This window comes from Anomaloglossus baeobatrachus, chromosome 4 (assembly GCF_048569485.1).
Source record: "Anomaloglossus baeobatrachus isolate aAnoBae1 chromosome 4, aAnoBae1.hap1, whole genome shotgun sequence".
In the NCBI taxonomy this organism is placed as follows: domain Eukaryota; kingdom Metazoa; phylum Chordata; class Amphibia; order Anura; family Aromobatidae; genus Anomaloglossus; species Anomaloglossus baeobatrachus.
Window position 1 is genome coordinate 71,513,603 of NC_134356.1, and position 17,225 is coordinate 71,530,827.

The following is a 17,225-nucleotide window of genomic DNA, read 5'->3' on the forward strand; positions in this document are numbered from 1 at the left end:
AGACATACCTGGAAAGAGACAGACCTGGAAAGAGTCAGACATGGAAAGAGTCAGACGTGGAAAGAGTCAGACGTGGAAAGAGTCAGACGTGGAAAGAGTCAGACGTGGAAAGAGACAGACATGGAAAGAGACAGACGTGGAAAGAGACAGACGGGGAAAGAGACAGATGGGGAAAGAGACCGACGGACACAGAGATAAAGAGAGACAGACACAGTGAGTGATACAGACACAGAGATAGAGAGAGAAACACACACAGAGATAGATAGACAGACACAGAGAGAGAGACAGACAGACACAGGGATAGAGACAGACAGACACAGACACAAAGATAGAGAGAGACAGAGAGACTGATACAGGGACAGACAGAGAGATAGACACAGACAGATACACAGAGACAGACAGGGAAAGAGACAGACAGAAACAGAGACAGACAGAGACTGTGAGAGAGACAGAGAGACAGTTACTATCCTGGGCGACGCCCAGGTACTACAGCTAGTACATTATATATGTGAAAGTGCAACTGCTGTATATATGTTATGACAAATAAGGACCACAGCCACACCATGACTTATATAGGTTGTTATGTAATAAGTTCAGTGTATAAATTACATGGTGAAGTGAAAGACCCAGACAGGTCGCTAATATATAATTGAAAGAAGAGAGAAACACGCGACCATATGCCAATGTGTGCAAAAAGTGATGTTTTTTATTAAAGTCAGGGAGGTGAAAAATTGCGGCACAATTACAAGTGAAAAAGCAGGGCACAGGCAATCCAAGGTATTACATATGATGGAAAGAAACCGTACAACGTAATATATCAGGTATGTTAGTACTACCCCATCAATAATGGGATGGTATACATTGCCAACCAGGATAGAACCCAAAAGCAAGGTAACCGGACCACAATTGATCCCATAGGTTACACATACAATTACATGTGGATAAAATTGGGTAGAAGCGCATTCAAAGTATATGCACGTACCTGGGAGACAAAGAACCTCAGAATGCCCAGTGATCTGCGTCACCCGACGGCCGTTTCGGCTGTCCAAGCCTTCGTCAGGGGGAGTGGCCAAATGTGAGGGGGTGAAGGTTTAAAAAAATGTTATGTAGGTGATAATACAATTGCTGGCAGTATGTCATACAAAATGTACATACAGCAGTCACAGTATATAATGTATATAATGTATATATAGCAGTCTGTCTCCTATACAATGTATATACAGCAGTCATAAAGTCATATACATTCAGCAGTTAGGGTGTTTCCTATATGATATATATAAGAGACAGACAGACATAGACACAGACTGAATAAGAGGCAGATAGGGAAAGAGACAGAGAGAGAGAGACAGTCAGTAAAAGAGACAGACAAAGGCAAACAGACACAGACAGACAGGGAAAGAGACAGACAGAGACAGACAAACAGGGAAAAAGACAGAGAGAGACAGACAGTCAAAGAGAAAGAGGCAGACAGAGACAGAGAGACAGAGAAAGAGACAGAGAGAAAGATAGTCAAAAAGACAGAGAGAGAGAGACATACAGGTAAAGAGACAGGCAGACAGGGAAAGAGACAGGGAAAGAGACAGAGACAGACGGGGAAAGAGAGACAGGGAAAGAGACAAAAACAGGGAAAGACAAATGGGGAAAGAGACAAACAGGGAAAGAGACAGATGGGGAAAGAGGCAGACAGTGAAAGAGATAGACAGAGAGACAGACAGATACAGAGCGAGAGAGACAGATAGACACAGAGAGAGAGAAAGACAGACACAAAATTAGAGACAGACAGACACAGAGATAGAGACAGACACAGAGATAGAGAGAGACAGACAGAAAGACTGATACAGAGACAGAGATAGACACAGACAGACAGACATGGATAGAGACAGAGACACACATGAATAGAGACAGACACACAGACAGACAGAGACAGATAGGGAAAGAGTCAGACATGGAAAGAGACAGACAGAGACAGACACACAGAGACAGACAGAGACAAACAGTATATATATATACATGCTACACAGTACCTATCATATTTCCTATTATGTTGTCAGAATAGGCTGCATTGGATTTCGGAAGGGTCATTATTGGTTTATTATTTTTTTAATTCCTATGGGCTAATAATAATAAATGATTCTTGAAAAACCTGTTTAAATGGGTCATCCAAAGTTTGGAAGTTGTCGACTATCTTCTGGATAGGGATGATTTTTCGTTCACTATGGCTCTGACTGCTGAGACCCCCACAAACATGAGAAAGGTAGCTTTGAAGACCACCATGTAAAATTGATCTGTGGTCCATCATACGCACTGCTGCGCGGTTCACACGTGGCTCTTCAAATAACTCTTTTAAGTGAGTGGTGAAATCTCAGCACATGAACGAACATGCGCAATAGAACGAACTACAGTAAAATCTTGCCTTGTACCTTAATATGTCCAGGCGCATGCGCAGTTATATATTTTTTTTTCTTCTTTATACATAACTAGCTGTAGTACCCGGCGTTGCCCGGGATAGTAAATGTCTCTCTGTTTCTTTCCCAGTCTCTGTCTGTTTCTCTCTATCTCTTTGTCTGTCTGTCTCTTTCCTTGTCTGTCTTTTGTCCTGTCTGTCTGTGTCTGTCTCTGTCTTTTTCTTTGTCTGTCTCTATCTCTTTCCCTGTATGTCTCTCTATCTCTTTCCCTGTTTGTCTCTTTGTCTTTTCCTGTCTGTCTCTTTCTGTCTGTCTCCCTGTCTGTCTCTTTGTCTGTGTCTGTCTCTGTCTCTTTCCCTCTGTCTCTTTCCCTCTCTGTCTGTCTCTTTTCCTCTCTGTCTGTCTCTTTCCCTGTCTCTTTCCCTGTCTGTCTGTCTCTCTGCCTGTTTCATTCCCTCTCTATCTGTCTCTTTCCCTCTCTGTCTGTCTCTTTCCCTCTCTGTCTGTCTCTTTCCCTGTCTGTCTCTTTGTCTGTGTCTGTCTCTGTCTCTTTCCCTCTCTGTCTGTCTCTTTCCCTCTCAGTCTGTCTCTTTCCCTGTCTGTGTCTCTTTCCTTGTCTCTTTGTTGAATTTGTTGAATTATGATTGTGTGAATATCATAAGAAGAGAAGGAAAATCTGGTGCTTCGGAGTATATCAGCCACCACTCAGGATAAATTTCCAACTTGTTTATTGCTGTTCATTAAAAACTTGACTTGACAAAGGCTACAATATGTAGCCGAAACGCGTAGCATTGTCAATATTTTTTCTACATGCTGGAAGTTTTTGTATGGAGATATTGTACATGCTTCACTTTTTAATGAACAGCAATAAACAAGTTGGAAATTTATCCTGAGTGGTGGCTGATACACTCCGAAGCGCCGGATTTTCCTTCTCTTCTTATGATTGCAACAGGTGACGGTACCTGCCTTTCCGAGCAGCCGGGGGACTCAGTATATCTTCCAAAGGGGTGAGCTGAACTTTGATTGTTCTTATGATTGTGTGAATGGGTTAGCCATCTTCAAATTTAATAATGTGCTTTTGATGTTTTTATGAATAATTAAGATATTTTGTACTTTTTTATGAGCTGGAAGTGAAATTTACCATTGTTAATTGACCCATGTGCAACTTTTGGTGCCAAATATCATAAAAACAGTTCTAGCCAGGAAAAAAAGCCCATTATTTTACCTTGCATCAGATTCATGAATCACATGTGCCATTTTGATGAATTTTCTAGCAAAAATGTTAACTAATACAAGACAAAAAGCAAAGTGGCTTTAAAAAAAGAGGAAAATTATGATTTGGGTCTATAGAGTATAAACATCTCCCAACAGAGTATTGCACAATAATATATTGTTTTTGTGTTGCTTCATTTATATTTTGATTTTTTGATCGTCATTTGCGCTACTTATTTTGGGAAATTTTGAAGCCAAAAGGACAGAAATGTTGGACACATCCATGTCTACATTTTAAATTGCAGTAACTGACAGTTTCATACATATGTTTTCTATGGTGGAGAAATGGAATGCAATCTATAGATCGCCTCCAGGTTCTATGTTGGAACATTTTTCTGGCCCAAACTTTTTTTCAATGGTCAATAATCAAGACTGTCTGTCATAATTATGGAACAATTCCATTTTTTTAAGCAAAATTCACATATTTATTAATGTATAAGTGACAGCAGTCTGTTTTCTGCACTTTTCTATGTACCTAAGCAATGAACAGCACTATGAATTTTTCACTCCATTCTGCAGGACATACACTTATTTCCGAATTTCAGCTTCCTCAGCATTGTCTCGCTGCCTCACTGAGCTAATAAGTGTCAATCCAAGCTGCCTAACTATAGTGTGGCTCTCTCTATAATACCTAAGTGACACTGTTGTGACAATATCTCCCATTTTACTTCCAGTAGTTATTGACAGATATACTTTAGAAAGTAAATATATTTGGACATTTCTCCTTAGACGTAAGGTGGGTATCAGAGCTTTAGAGGTCAGATATTTGAACTGACTAAACACATCAGTCACAGCTTAGAAAACCTAATTTCCAAGAGAATCTGTGTACATTGGCATCCCTGAAAAAAAATGTGAGGTTGCCAACTCTGATAATAGGTGTCAGGATCAAGCAAACGTGTTTCTTTCTATCCGAAATCCAGGTCTTCTGTAATGTGTAACTAGTGATTGCACGCCCTCTGCGTGCGTGGTGGGATTACGAACCACGCAATGGGGTGTAACCATGTATCAGACTAACCTCGTAATGGGGTGTAACCACGCACCAGACTGGGTATGTGCAGAGTAACACCAAACATAAATTCCTGGAGTACGTGTCCTGCCACTCTTAGGGTATGTGCGCACGTTGCTTTTTACCTGCTTTTTACCTGCTTTTTTGCTGCTTTTTCTTCTGCGCTGTTTAATGCCAAAATGGATGTGTTCTTCTATTCAAGCAAAGTCTATGGGAATTTGGGTTTCTTGTTCACACTATGTTGTTCAAAATGCTGCCTTTTTGAGGCAGAACTTTGGTCAAAAACTCAGCTTTTCAAAGAAGCAACATGTCCATTGTTTTTGCCATTTGGGTTTTGCACTGCAAAGCTGAGTTTTTGACCAAAGTTCTGCCACAAAAAGGCAGCATTTTGAACAACATAGTGTGAACAAGAAACCCAAATTCCCATAGACTTTGCTTGAATAGAAGAACACATCCATTTTGGCATTAAACAGCGCAGAAGAAAAAGCAGCAAAAAAGCAGGTAAAAAGCAGGTAAAAAGCAACGTGCGCACATACCCTTACCATGTATATGAAAAAGAGAGGGAATAGTGCTATTAATGCATCTTTTTTTCAATAGCGCTATCTGTTCTATAGGAGTAGCGCTATTGGATAGCTATACATGTTCTCTTTCATTATCGGTAGCACTATGCAGATAGCGCTGTCCGTGCTCTTTCATTCGAAGTAGCGCTATCAGATACATAGTGTTGCCTCAGAAATATTGCCTCACAGTGTTGCCTCAGTGTTGCCTCACAATATTGCCTCAGTGTTGCGTCAATGTTTCCTCATTGTTGCCTCAATATTGCCTGAGTGTTATGGGTAAATTTGGTAAATCTGGGCAAACTTGGGAGTACTACCCACAGCGGGATGCAATGGGGCAGTTCTGTGGTAAATTTGTCCATGAATTCGAAAACAGCATGGACCATGCCCAGGAGGTGGCGCTACTTGTGCTCCCATTGATGCCAAAGCAAGAGAGCTATTGTATTGCCTTATTTTAGCCATAAAGTTATTGGAGTGCTGATGCTCTCCCTTCATCAACTTTATTAATTGGTCATCCAAATGAATGGATACGTAATTGGATGCCCCCTCGCTTGCAACAGTAAGGGAATGTTTTGTCCTGCGCCATTTCATGTTTGAAATGTTTAGATTGGTAGAACTGACATTGAAATGTCAGTTCAGCAGCATAGTGCTCTTCAATACATGTCTCATCAATTTGATTGAGAAGTCCTCTAGCGGCAAATGTAACTTGCCATCGTCAAGTGGCTCTTGCTTTTGCAACACGTATTCTATCCTGTTCTCGTCTTTGTGAAATCGTCTTTGTGAAATTTGTGTCTCAGTTTGTGCATTGTGTGTTGCTCGTTGTCGTGCAGCATTAGATGTTCTACGTGATTCAGTTACTTCATTCATTTCTCTTGCGCTGGCTGCCCTCTGTCAGCAGTTCTTCGACAATATTGTTAGTCTTCTGTTTCATTAAGACGCAGGTTATGCATCCATATGCAATTCGCTTCTCTACATGCAGCAGCGCAATCAATTTGATCCATCTTTGCAATGTTGCCTCACACTGTTGCCTCAGTGTTGCTTCTGTGTTGCCTTACAATGTTGACTCGGCAACATGTTGCCTCACACTGTTGCCTCAGTGTTTCCTCAGTGTTGCCTCAATATTGCCTCACACTGTTGCCTCAGTGTTGCCTCAGTTTTGCCTCACAATGTTGCCTCACAGTATTGCTTCAGCAACATGTTGCCTCACACTGTTGCCTCAGTGTTGCCGCAGTGTTGCCTCACAGTGTTTCCTCGGCAACATATTGCCTCACACTGTTGCCTCAGTGTTGCCGCAGTGTTCCCTCAGTATTGTCTCACACTGTTGCCTCAGTGTTCCCTCAGTATTGTCTCACACTGTTGCCTCAGTGTTGCCTCATTGTTGCCTCACAGTGTTTTCTCGGCAACATATTGCCTCACACTGTTGCCTCAGTGTTGCCGCAGTGTTCCCTCAATATTGCCACACAATGTTGCCTTACAGTGTTGCCTTGGTACATAGGGCTGTGGATGACTCATTGAGCACAGAAACACGGACATGTCCAAATTAGGTATATTGAAGTGATGGCTGCCATTTTAGGTGATTCATACAAATTAGTGATGAGCGGATGTATTCGTCACTATTCGCTATTGGTTGAATAGTGCAGTACTCGAGCTATTTGTTATATAGCGTTTAATGATGTATTCACCTTGCTATATTCGGATGTCCCACCCAGCCGTTTTGGCACCTGATTTGCAGCCAGTAAACTTGCTGGGCTTCTTAACCAATCACAGTAATACCGCAGCCATCTTGGTTACAGCATTACTGTGACTGGCTGGCCGCGCAGTGTCATAGGGCCTATAAAAGCCCTTCCGCCGCCATTTTGTGCACAGTGCATTGCCAGCATATCTCTCCAAGCGCTTCATACTCACCGGCGTGGCTCCTGCTGCCTCTCTTCTTCTTCCCTACCTGCTCTTTAGGCTCATACATAATCACTGCTTCTCCTGACCACTGGCGTCTGTGATTTCTTGCAGTCAGACCCATCCCCTTGCTGAGTGACAGCTGTCTGACTGCAATCAACCACAGCCACCGGTGGGCAAATCTATATCGTACAGTAAAATAATAAATAAATAAATCGTTTGAAAAACCTTCACACACTTAGCAGTCCAAAGGCTGTCAATTCGCTGAGATAGATGTTGACACGTTTTGAGTGTTCAACCAGGGCGCAGGCGACGACCGGTAATGAGAGAGGTTGTGGAGGACATTGCCACTGCTGTCGTGGAACAAGGCCCGAACAACCCTACCGGGAATAGCAGTACACGGAGTGTTTCCAGGCAACTGGGGCTCCCTGTACAGCACAGTGTGGAAAGTTCTCTAAAAGGTCTTGCGGGCATACCCGTACAAAACTAGCCATCATTAGCAACTTCTTCCTCGTGATAGAGAAAAGCCCGGACGCCTGCCCTGAAAGAGCTCAAGGGAGGGCAACATGACTGAGGAGGGATGCTAGGCCTGAGGGTTAGCAAGGGGTTAAGGTGCAGGGTATTTTGTGCGGGAAAAGTGGGAGGTGGAGTTATAGGGCTGTGGGGCCATGTAATTGGTTAGGGGGTTGCTAGGGTAGGGGAGTATATACAGGGCTAGATTAGGAGGTGGGAGGTCATTCACTACCTGGAAGACGTCTTGAATTGTTGCTGAATCGCTTGGATCCTGAAGATCGAGGGCTTTGGGGTACAGATGAAGGGAGAGGAGGAGCAGCTGCAGCGATGGCCCGGCGAAGTCGGCGGCTCTGCAGATGGGGACCCCTCTGCCTCCGAAGCGGCAGTGAAGACCGCAGTTCCCTTAGCGCCTCAGCCCGGAGACGCCGCCGAGGACTCGACGGCGGAGAAGGAGCTCCAGCGGAAGACCCACGGCAGCGGCGGCAGATCAAAGAAACGGGACAAAGCGGGGCCTGGGTCGGAAGTCGGGCCACGGGCATCAAGGCAGTGGGGCGGTGAGTGACATGGCCGGCCTCCCCTCCACTTCCGGTTCGCGGGGCCCGCCGCGCTCAGCTGCCCCGCCGAGCTCGCCTGACCCGCCGCGCTCGCCTGACCCGCCGCGCTCGCCTGACCCGCTGTGGTCACGTGGGTCGGCGGTGTCACGTGGGTCAGCGATGTCAAGTGGGGCGGCGGTGACACGTGGGCGGGCGGCGCGGTTACGTGGGCCGGCGGCGCGGTCACTTGCGGTCCCAGGAGAGAAGACGTCGCGGTGACCTGCATCAGATGTCGGCAGCGGGGCGGTGTGACGTGACCGGCCTCTCCTCCACTTCCGGGTGGCGGCGCGCACTGGTGACGCGCACGTCACGGCCACGTGACCCGACGCGGTCACGTGGTCTGGCGATGCGGTCACGTGCTTCGGCGCTGGTGTCAGCTGACCCGGAAGTGTCGGCGATGAATCCTGCAGCGATCGGCGGCGGCTGCAGAGCAAGATGCGGGGAGGATTTCGCAGACCCAGACGACCGTCCAGCAGCGGTGCGGGTAGTGGTAAGTGACATCACTGGCCCTGACAGCCTCGGATCGGTGCGGTGCGGGGGTCAGCGTGATACCTGGGCGGCGCGGCCACGTGACCCATGGCGCGGTGCGGGGTCTGGCGGCGCAGTCACATGCCCCTGGCATCTCGGTCGTTACTACTGCCGGGGATCTAGGTGGAACAGCCTGAACGGGGTCCAGCAGGCAGTGGCGGCACGTCTGGCGCTGGCTCGGGGGGTCAGCAAATGACAGGGCTGACCCAGAGTTGGGCTTGTCATGCGATCGTCTGCATATGCCAGGAGTGCGGCCTGCGCAGCCGCGTATGGTATGGTCAGCGGCTGGGTGGCAGCACGGGTACCAGCTGGCGGATGTGCGGCTGGAGCGCACCCCCCCCCCTCTAAGTTGTGGCTCCAAGCCGGTGACTACTTGACAAGCGTCCCCGGCTGGCCGGCCAGTCCGGCCGGTTGTGTTGCGGCCCTGGAAGGCTGCAACCTGCGTTTACCCGTGGAGAAGATGGCGGTGCTCGACGCGGAGGACATGTGACGGCTGTTCCGTGGGATCCCATGGAGTCAGCCTAGTAAGTTACGGCTCACTTAAAACCTTGTATTAATGATTGAATTATGGGGGGTGGTAAGGGTGTCGATAGGTATGATTTTGGGTGCATTAGGGCGGTAGTTTGTTTGTCAGCGGGTTTCGGCAGGAGGTTGGGGGCCCTGAGTACGGCGTTGAATTTTGTGTGTGAGTGGTTGCTACGTGGTCCCGGGTGCCTTGCTATGCTAGGGTGTCTATCTATAGGTGACGACTTTGTTTATTCTGGATGGCGTAATGGCGCTTGCATTCTCTGGGTGTTTTGTATGATTGGGTGATTTCCAGGTGGTTTGTGACTGATTCAGGTGGAAGTCGGCGGTGGGGCGGTGATTGAGGCAGGGATACGAATACTTGCAAAGGGGTTGTGGATAGCCATGGTCACGGCAATTCCATGGTTTCTGTAATGGTCATGGGGGTCTGTTAGCTAGAGGATTATCGCGGTTCATAATATGTGATAAGAGTTCGATGGTAGTCCACTGGCATGGTGGCCCGGTATGCGGGGGCGCATTTGCATTCGGCATCTTACTCTGGAGCGTTGCATGGGGTGTGTGCTATTTGAGAGGTGAAGGGGAAGGTGGTTGCGTTTTAAGAGGGGTGTTTTAAGTTTTATGGCATCGGGCTAGCCCGGTTCTCCAACTGGTGTTGTGTGAGTACTGGGGGTATTTTGCTGGTCCACTGGGGCGCGGCATGTTTTGTTGCGGCCCGATGTTAAGGTCGAGATGATTGGGACAGCAGTTTTTGGATATCTGTCCTTCCTTGCGGCGGTGGACGACACCTTTCTGGGGGTCTTGAAATGGACCAGTCACCTGTATGCGGTGCCCAGGTTAGCCGTCTATTGACAGGAGTAATAGGCGATAAATAAAATAAAAAAAAAAAAAGTCACGATTTTGTTGCCCTTGCCTGTAATTGGGTTTTCAGTGTTTGTTTCCGATATCTTTTGTACATATATTGTGTGGAGCTGGATGTTTTATGGTTGCGCAATGTCCGGTTATTGTGGTCTATGGTTCGGGTTCGGTCCCATAGTTGGGGGATTATCCAATATTCGGGATGGTTGAGTGGTTATTTTCTGGTTCTGGGACAACCTGGCCTTGTTAAGCTGTTTCTTCATGCCCAGGGTGTATTTGCAGAGTTAGAATGTGTGTGATAAATCGATGTGTGTGGTTCGTATAGGTGGGGCCCTATGTCTGAGGTACAATTACGGGCCATTATCAGGTTCCCGGGTATATCGTGCTACTGTTTTGTGGTTCAGTTTGGCTTCTTGGATTCGTGGGTTCACGTGCCATTTGGGGTTCATGGGGAGATTACGGGAGTCTGCCGGCAGTGTCTGCACAGGGGCAGTTTTAACAAGTTTTATACGCGCGGATTGGTATGCGGTTCTTAGTAGGGTTGCCGGCTTAACGTTGGCAGTCCGTATCGGGCGGCATCCGTCATGGCGGTTGATAGTAGCTCCACAGGAGTTTATAATAAGAGTGGGTGGTTCTCGTTTACGATGGGTTTGGGGTGTTTCTTTTGGGTACAGCTGACTTGGTTTTGCCTTATGGGTATATGGTTCGTCTCGGTGTGTTTCTTCCTGGTGCCCCCTGGGTAGGGGGCTCGGGTAATGTGTCGGTGCGAGGAATAAGTGACATTTGTGTTGGGTGATCCAGTGTGTGGCCTATTGGTGTCGGGGGGGGCCTCCTATTGGCGACATGTGGGAGTTTCCAGCCAGGTAGTGCTGCTGGCGGGTGTTGCTCCATTTGTTGATTATGTGGACAGACCGTGGGGCCTGTTGTGGGTTTCGCTGGCTGTCACGCGGTGGTGCAGCCCCTCCCGGCAGTACATTGCCGGGCGGTTCCTTTGGTCTTACGTATTGGTCGGGACCAGCTGGTATCACGGGTACACAGTGGTGCGGCGCAGCTGCGGGTGAGGTATGTGAAGTAGTGTGTGAGTAGGTCGCAACTATGCCATCACCTCCCGCAATGTCGGGCTGGATGGCTGGGGTAGCCAGTTCGGTATGCACTGGCTCTTATGGTTTAAGGACTTGGTAATCGTTTGGGGCGGTGCCCCGTTTGGGGGTTGTTTTGCGGCGCTTTAGGGCTGAATGGTGGACAGGCACCAGACACTCGTGGGTGCAACGTTGACGGTTGGCCCTGGCTTATGGTGTCTGCAATTTCGGAGAAATATGGTGTTTGAGTTTCCCGGGATTACGGGTCGAGTGGGAGTTTCTGTTCTCTCATTTTGTGAATTGTATTGAGTCTGCAGTTTAGCGGGGATTGGGCGTGGTGTGCAGTTGGTTTTTGGTGAGAGGGTGGCAGCGGTAGGGTTGTGCTTCCAGGTTCAAAGCGCACGGAGATACCAATGTTTAACTGTGCTCATGTGCCCCCCTTTTACGGGGCTTTGAGCATTATGCGGTGGTCAGAAGGGTGTATTCTGACTTAGTTAGGGAAATCATCTGGTGGTGGGAGTATGGTTACACAGTGGGATATAGTTAAGGTCTTTTCTTCAGGCCGGTGGTCGGCTTGACTGTCTTTGGTCCCGTGTTGTTGTGTCTTTGGGGTGGAATGGTTTTGGCTATTGGACTGGGTGGTAATTCCAGGATCGGAGTGATAATACACAGTTTACGGGAACAGCAGCGTTTTGGTACCGCACGTGGGTGGAGGAGACGTGGTCGCTGGGGGGGCATCCGGGGTGCTTGATCCGTGACATCGGGCTTGATTGCCCTGGGCCATTTCTTCCTGCCTGGGTGGCGTGCTCGTGTTGTTGTTCGCAGGGGCATGACTGTCTAGCGGTTTATTATTTGGTATGTCTTAGGATCTGCCAGAGGTTGGGGAAACAGGGGAGGTTGTTTTGTTTCCTACTCTAAGGGTTGGCTTTGCTTAATTACCAGCTGATATGTAATTTTGGAGGCGCCTGCAGTGTAGCTGTCTCAACGAGGCCGAGCTTGCCCCCTTATTCCTTGGAGATGGGGGCGGCGGCTCAGGTGGCTCGTTGGGGACTGGTCGCGCAGGCGGTGCATAGGATCGGACAGCGTGGTTGGCTAGTTGCTGGTCTTGGGGCGGCTGCCCTTGTTGTACTGGTACACCAATAATGGTTGGCTTTGTTTAATTATCAGTGGATGTGTAAATTTCAGCGGCGCCTGCAGTGTGGCTGTCTCAACGAGGCCAAGCTTGCCCCCTATTCCGTGGAGATGGGGGCGGCGGCTCTGGTGGCTCGTTGGGGACTGGTCGCGCAGGCGGTAAATAGGATCGGACGATGTGGTCGGCTAGTTGCAGGTCTTGGGTCGGCTGATCTTGTTGTATTGGTGGTTTGGTGCAGGTTGGCATCGTAAGGTCTATTGGGGGGTCATTTTGCTCGATTGACATTGGTCCCGCAGTATTGGTTGCTCGACCCGAGGAGTCGGCTCGGGTCGGGTTTTGGTGGTGGGGCTCGCACGTACAAGGTGTCATACGTGCTCGCTGTGGCGGAAAGGAGGGGGGTATTTGAAGTCGGTGGATTGCACAAAGAGCGGGGGGGAACCCAGTGCAGGAGCGGGTTACCCCTGGTGTGCAATGGTATGGTTGGTAGGTCCCTGCTGTGCTCGGTCACAACGGGACATGTTAACGTGGGACCCTGCTGTGCTGGGTCACAGCAGGGCATGTTAATGTGCTGGGTGTCCTCGAGCCGGTGTGGTGCGACTGAGGGTACATGGTGGAGCAACACTCGGCTGGGTGTCCTCGAGTCGGTGTGGTGCGGCTGAGGGCACATGGTGGAGCTGGTGTTGCAATCATGGACAAAGGGACTCTTCACTTACCCCCCCTCCTTTGCTGGTGGTTATGCTTATGGAGTTATTTACTATATTTATGAATAAAATGTTATTGATTATTTTGGTGTTAATAAACGAGGCTGCTGTGGCCTTTACATCCAATGTCACGCAGTCTGTGTCTTATTTTAGTGGAAAAGTGGTGAAAGGTGGATAACTGTTTTGGGTCAGAACGGCAAGTTAAGGCCGTCAGTCAGACGTTCCTAAGTCAAGAAAAGCCCGGACGCCTGCCCTGAAAGGGCTCAAGGGAGGGCAACATGACTGAGGAGGGATGCTAGGCCTGAGGGTTAGCAAGGGGTTAAGGTGCAGGGTATTTTGTGCGGGAAAAGTGGGAGGTGGAGTTATAGGGCTGTGGGGCCATGTAATTGGTTAGGGGGTTGCTAGGGTAGGGGAGTATATACAGGGCTAGATTAGGAGGTGGGAGGTCATTCACTACCTGGAAGACGTCTTGAATTGTCCCGCCCACCCGCCCTATTTTTGGATTCCTGGCGATCGTCATGGAGAGACGAGGAGGATCGACCTTGTCGCAGCAGTCGGCGGAAAGGAGGAGGGTATTTGAAGTCGGTGGATTGCACAAAGAGCGGGGGGGAACCCAGTGCAGGAGCGGGTTACCCCTGGTGTGCAATGGTATGGTTGGTGGGTCCCTGCTGTGCTCGGTCACAACGGGACATGTTAACGTGGGACCCTGCTGTGCTGGGTCACAGCAGGGCATGTTAATGTGCTGGGTGTCCTCGAGCCGGTGTGGTGCGGCTGAGGGCACATGGTGGAGCAACACTCGGCTGGGTGTCCTCAAGTCGGTGTGGTGCGGCTGAGGGCACATGGTGGAGCTGGTGTTGCAATCATGGACAAAGGGACTCTTCACTCTGGAAAAGTGGTGAAAGGTGGATAACTGGTTTGGGTCAGAACGGCAAGTTAGGGCCGTCAGTCAGACGTTCCTAAGTCATGATTCCTGTGTATCATTTACATTGATGTTTCTGATGAGAGTGGAAGTGGATGGCAATTGGCCATGGAATGTTCTGTGGTGCAACAAAGTGAACTTACAAAACTGTTGAATATAGGCTACTGAAAATCCGCATGCGGTCGAGGGGGTTCCGCTGCATTCGCCAAAGGTAACCGTTTGGTGTAGCCCCACCTCATCATTCATCCTCGGAACATTATTTTATGAAGAAATGAGGCCAACTGAGGTTGCTACCTGTTCTGTGACAGCAGTGAGATACCAGACAATGCTGTAGTGGTCGTTCCACAACTCCAGCATATAGTATATATACTAATATGTTTGTGTCTTCACCGAAAGGAATTCGACACCACCTTACACACTTAACTACAAAACTGTGCTGTAAAGATCCCGCAGAATAGAAGGGTCTTTTTTTTTTTGGGTGTTCTTTTGCTATTTGGAGCATTTTAGGTCATAGTCTGGGTGGGATGTAAATATTTCAGAATGCTCTACCTGTGGTTTAAAAGGAGGAGCGCTGTGTTGTCTGTCACTGACACCAGTCAGTTAATCTGTGTGCATTCATCCCTGTTTCAATAATTTTTATTGCATGAAGAAAATAGTTCAGTATAGAACATTAATCAAGATTAAATAGATGTAGCGGTAAATCAATCATAGAAGTTCAATGTTCATCTCTAAACCGTGGTGCAATTGAAGAAAAGCTGACCAGTGAGGGGGGAGATGACAAGCAGGAGCCTAACAGAGAAAGAGCCTGACAAAAGGAGAACTACCTGTCCAAACAAACTTAAAGAGGTTTGTCACTAAGTTTTTACTGAAAGTTAGGACATCAATATCTGATCAGTGGAGGTGCAATGTCCGTCACCTCTGCCGATCAGTGGTACAGGCTGAAAGTTCTCAAATGCTGTCAAATCGTAGCAGCTCCATCATTTCTATATGGCTAGACCTGCGTATGCAGCCACAGTCACTACAGTTCTGACAGGGTTACTGGTTTTTGCCATTATCCGAGAACTTCTGGTTGCCACTGGTAACAGCTGATCGGTGGGGGTGTCGGGGGTCACAGTCCTACCGCAACTCAAACATATTCCCAAAACCAAAAATGAATTAGCACAAAATATAAAAAGGTGCAAGACACACAATGTCCCACAAATAAATTAGTGTACCCCTTAAGGAATTATCCACATTTCAAAGGATTTGACCTCATGTACAAATGACCACAAAAGGTCCACAGATGACTGCCCCCACCCTTCCCTGGGTACCAGGAACAAGATGGGAGAATTCAAGAGATCTGGACCTAGTTGGACACTGTAAGATCACATTTATCAGCGGCAAACATATGATTATACACAGTATAAATAAGGTGTTGTATCCTTCAAGCAATACTTAGCTTATGATTAAGCCAAAGAAGTCGATGTGGTGATGGTATTTTAATAGAAAGAATTAATTTTTGGCCATAGAAATTCAAGCTGCTGATGAAGGATATATATTCAGGCCTCTGTGCAAAATGTCTGCTGCAGGATATGGATACTCTGCCTCATTGTTCACCTCAAGACTAAAGGCCGCTTTACACGCTGCGACATCGCTCAAGCGATCTCGTTGGGGTCACGGAATTTGTGACGCACATCAGGTCGCTTTAGCGATGCCGTTGCATGTGACACCTTGGAGCGATTTTGCATCGTTGCAAAAACGTGCAAAATCGCTCATCGGTGACATGGGGGTCCATTCTCAAATATCGTTGCTGCAGCAGTAACGAAGTTGTTCCTCGTTCCCACGGCAGTACACATCGCTCCGTGTGACACTGCAGAAACGAGGAAGCTCTCCTTACCTGCCTCCCGCCCGCAATATGGAAGGAAGGAGGTGGGCGGGATGTTCATCCTGCTCATCTCCGCCCCTCCGCTTCTATTGGGCGGCAGTTCAGTGACACTTCTGTGACGTCGCTGTGACGCTGAATGAACTGCCCCCTTAGAAAGGAGGCATTTTGCCGGTCACAGCGACGTTGCAGGGAAGGTAAGTCCGTGTGACGGGTCTGGGCGATGTCGTGCGCCATGGGCAGCGATTTGTCCATGTCACACAACCGATGGGGGCGGGTACCCACGCTAGCGATATCGGTCACGATATCGCAGCGTGTAAAGCGGCCTTTAGAGGATACAACATCCTTTAGGGGTACACTAATTTATTGGTGTGTTATTGTGTGTCTTTTGCACCTTTTTACATTTTGTACTAATACATTTTTGGTTTTGGGAATATTTTTGAGTCACACTCGCTACATGTTATATTTATTCCCAATTTTTGATCATATTGGAATGTTAATTTGTCACAGTGCTACTGATAAGATATTGATTGCTACCCTAAAGATGGGAAATCAATAAAAAATTAGCCATCAACACTTTTTATTAATATCTGTTCATTCAAATAATTTTCTGTCATTTATAGGTTAACACCATGTACAGTATAAGTACTGTATGTGTGCTGCTGCTGTTTGAACCATAGAGTAAAAAAAGGATGAAATGGAAGTCATTCAGCACCATGGACAGTTCCCTTCTTATGACCCATATGTCCCTTGTTTTAATCAGGAAAAAACTGTGGCTTGTTAAAGCCTCTATATGTTTAGGATCAGTTGGGTCTCAAGAGGTGAGACCCTCAGCAATCACCAAGTGATACCATCACCTGCCTAAGTGTTGTGAATACTGTATATGTGAAAGCACGAGCTCACTAGGACGTCAGTGCCATTATCCAGGGAAACATATGTTCTATGTTTGAAATGAAGGATATGGTGAAGAGTAAAATCAAACACTTGAAACAGTCAATCTTACCTACAGTATATCACAAAAGTGAGTACACCCCTCACATTTTTGTAAATATGTTATTACAGTGGAACTTTGGTTAACGAGAACAATCCGTTCTGGGAGTGTGCTTGTTAACCAAGTTACTCGTTCAGCAAAGCAAGATTTCCTATAGGAATTCATTGCAATGCAGACAATTCGTTCCACAACTTGTTAAATGTCCCATTCCGGTCCCCTATTGTGCCATTCCAGACACGTACAAATGTGACGACCTGGACAAGCCAGGGGTCATAGGTCATTCCACACATGCACAAACAAACACGTATAAACACACAAACCCACACAAACACACACAAACACACAATCACGCACGCACACGCACATATAATGCTCACCTTACCTTCCGTTCCAGC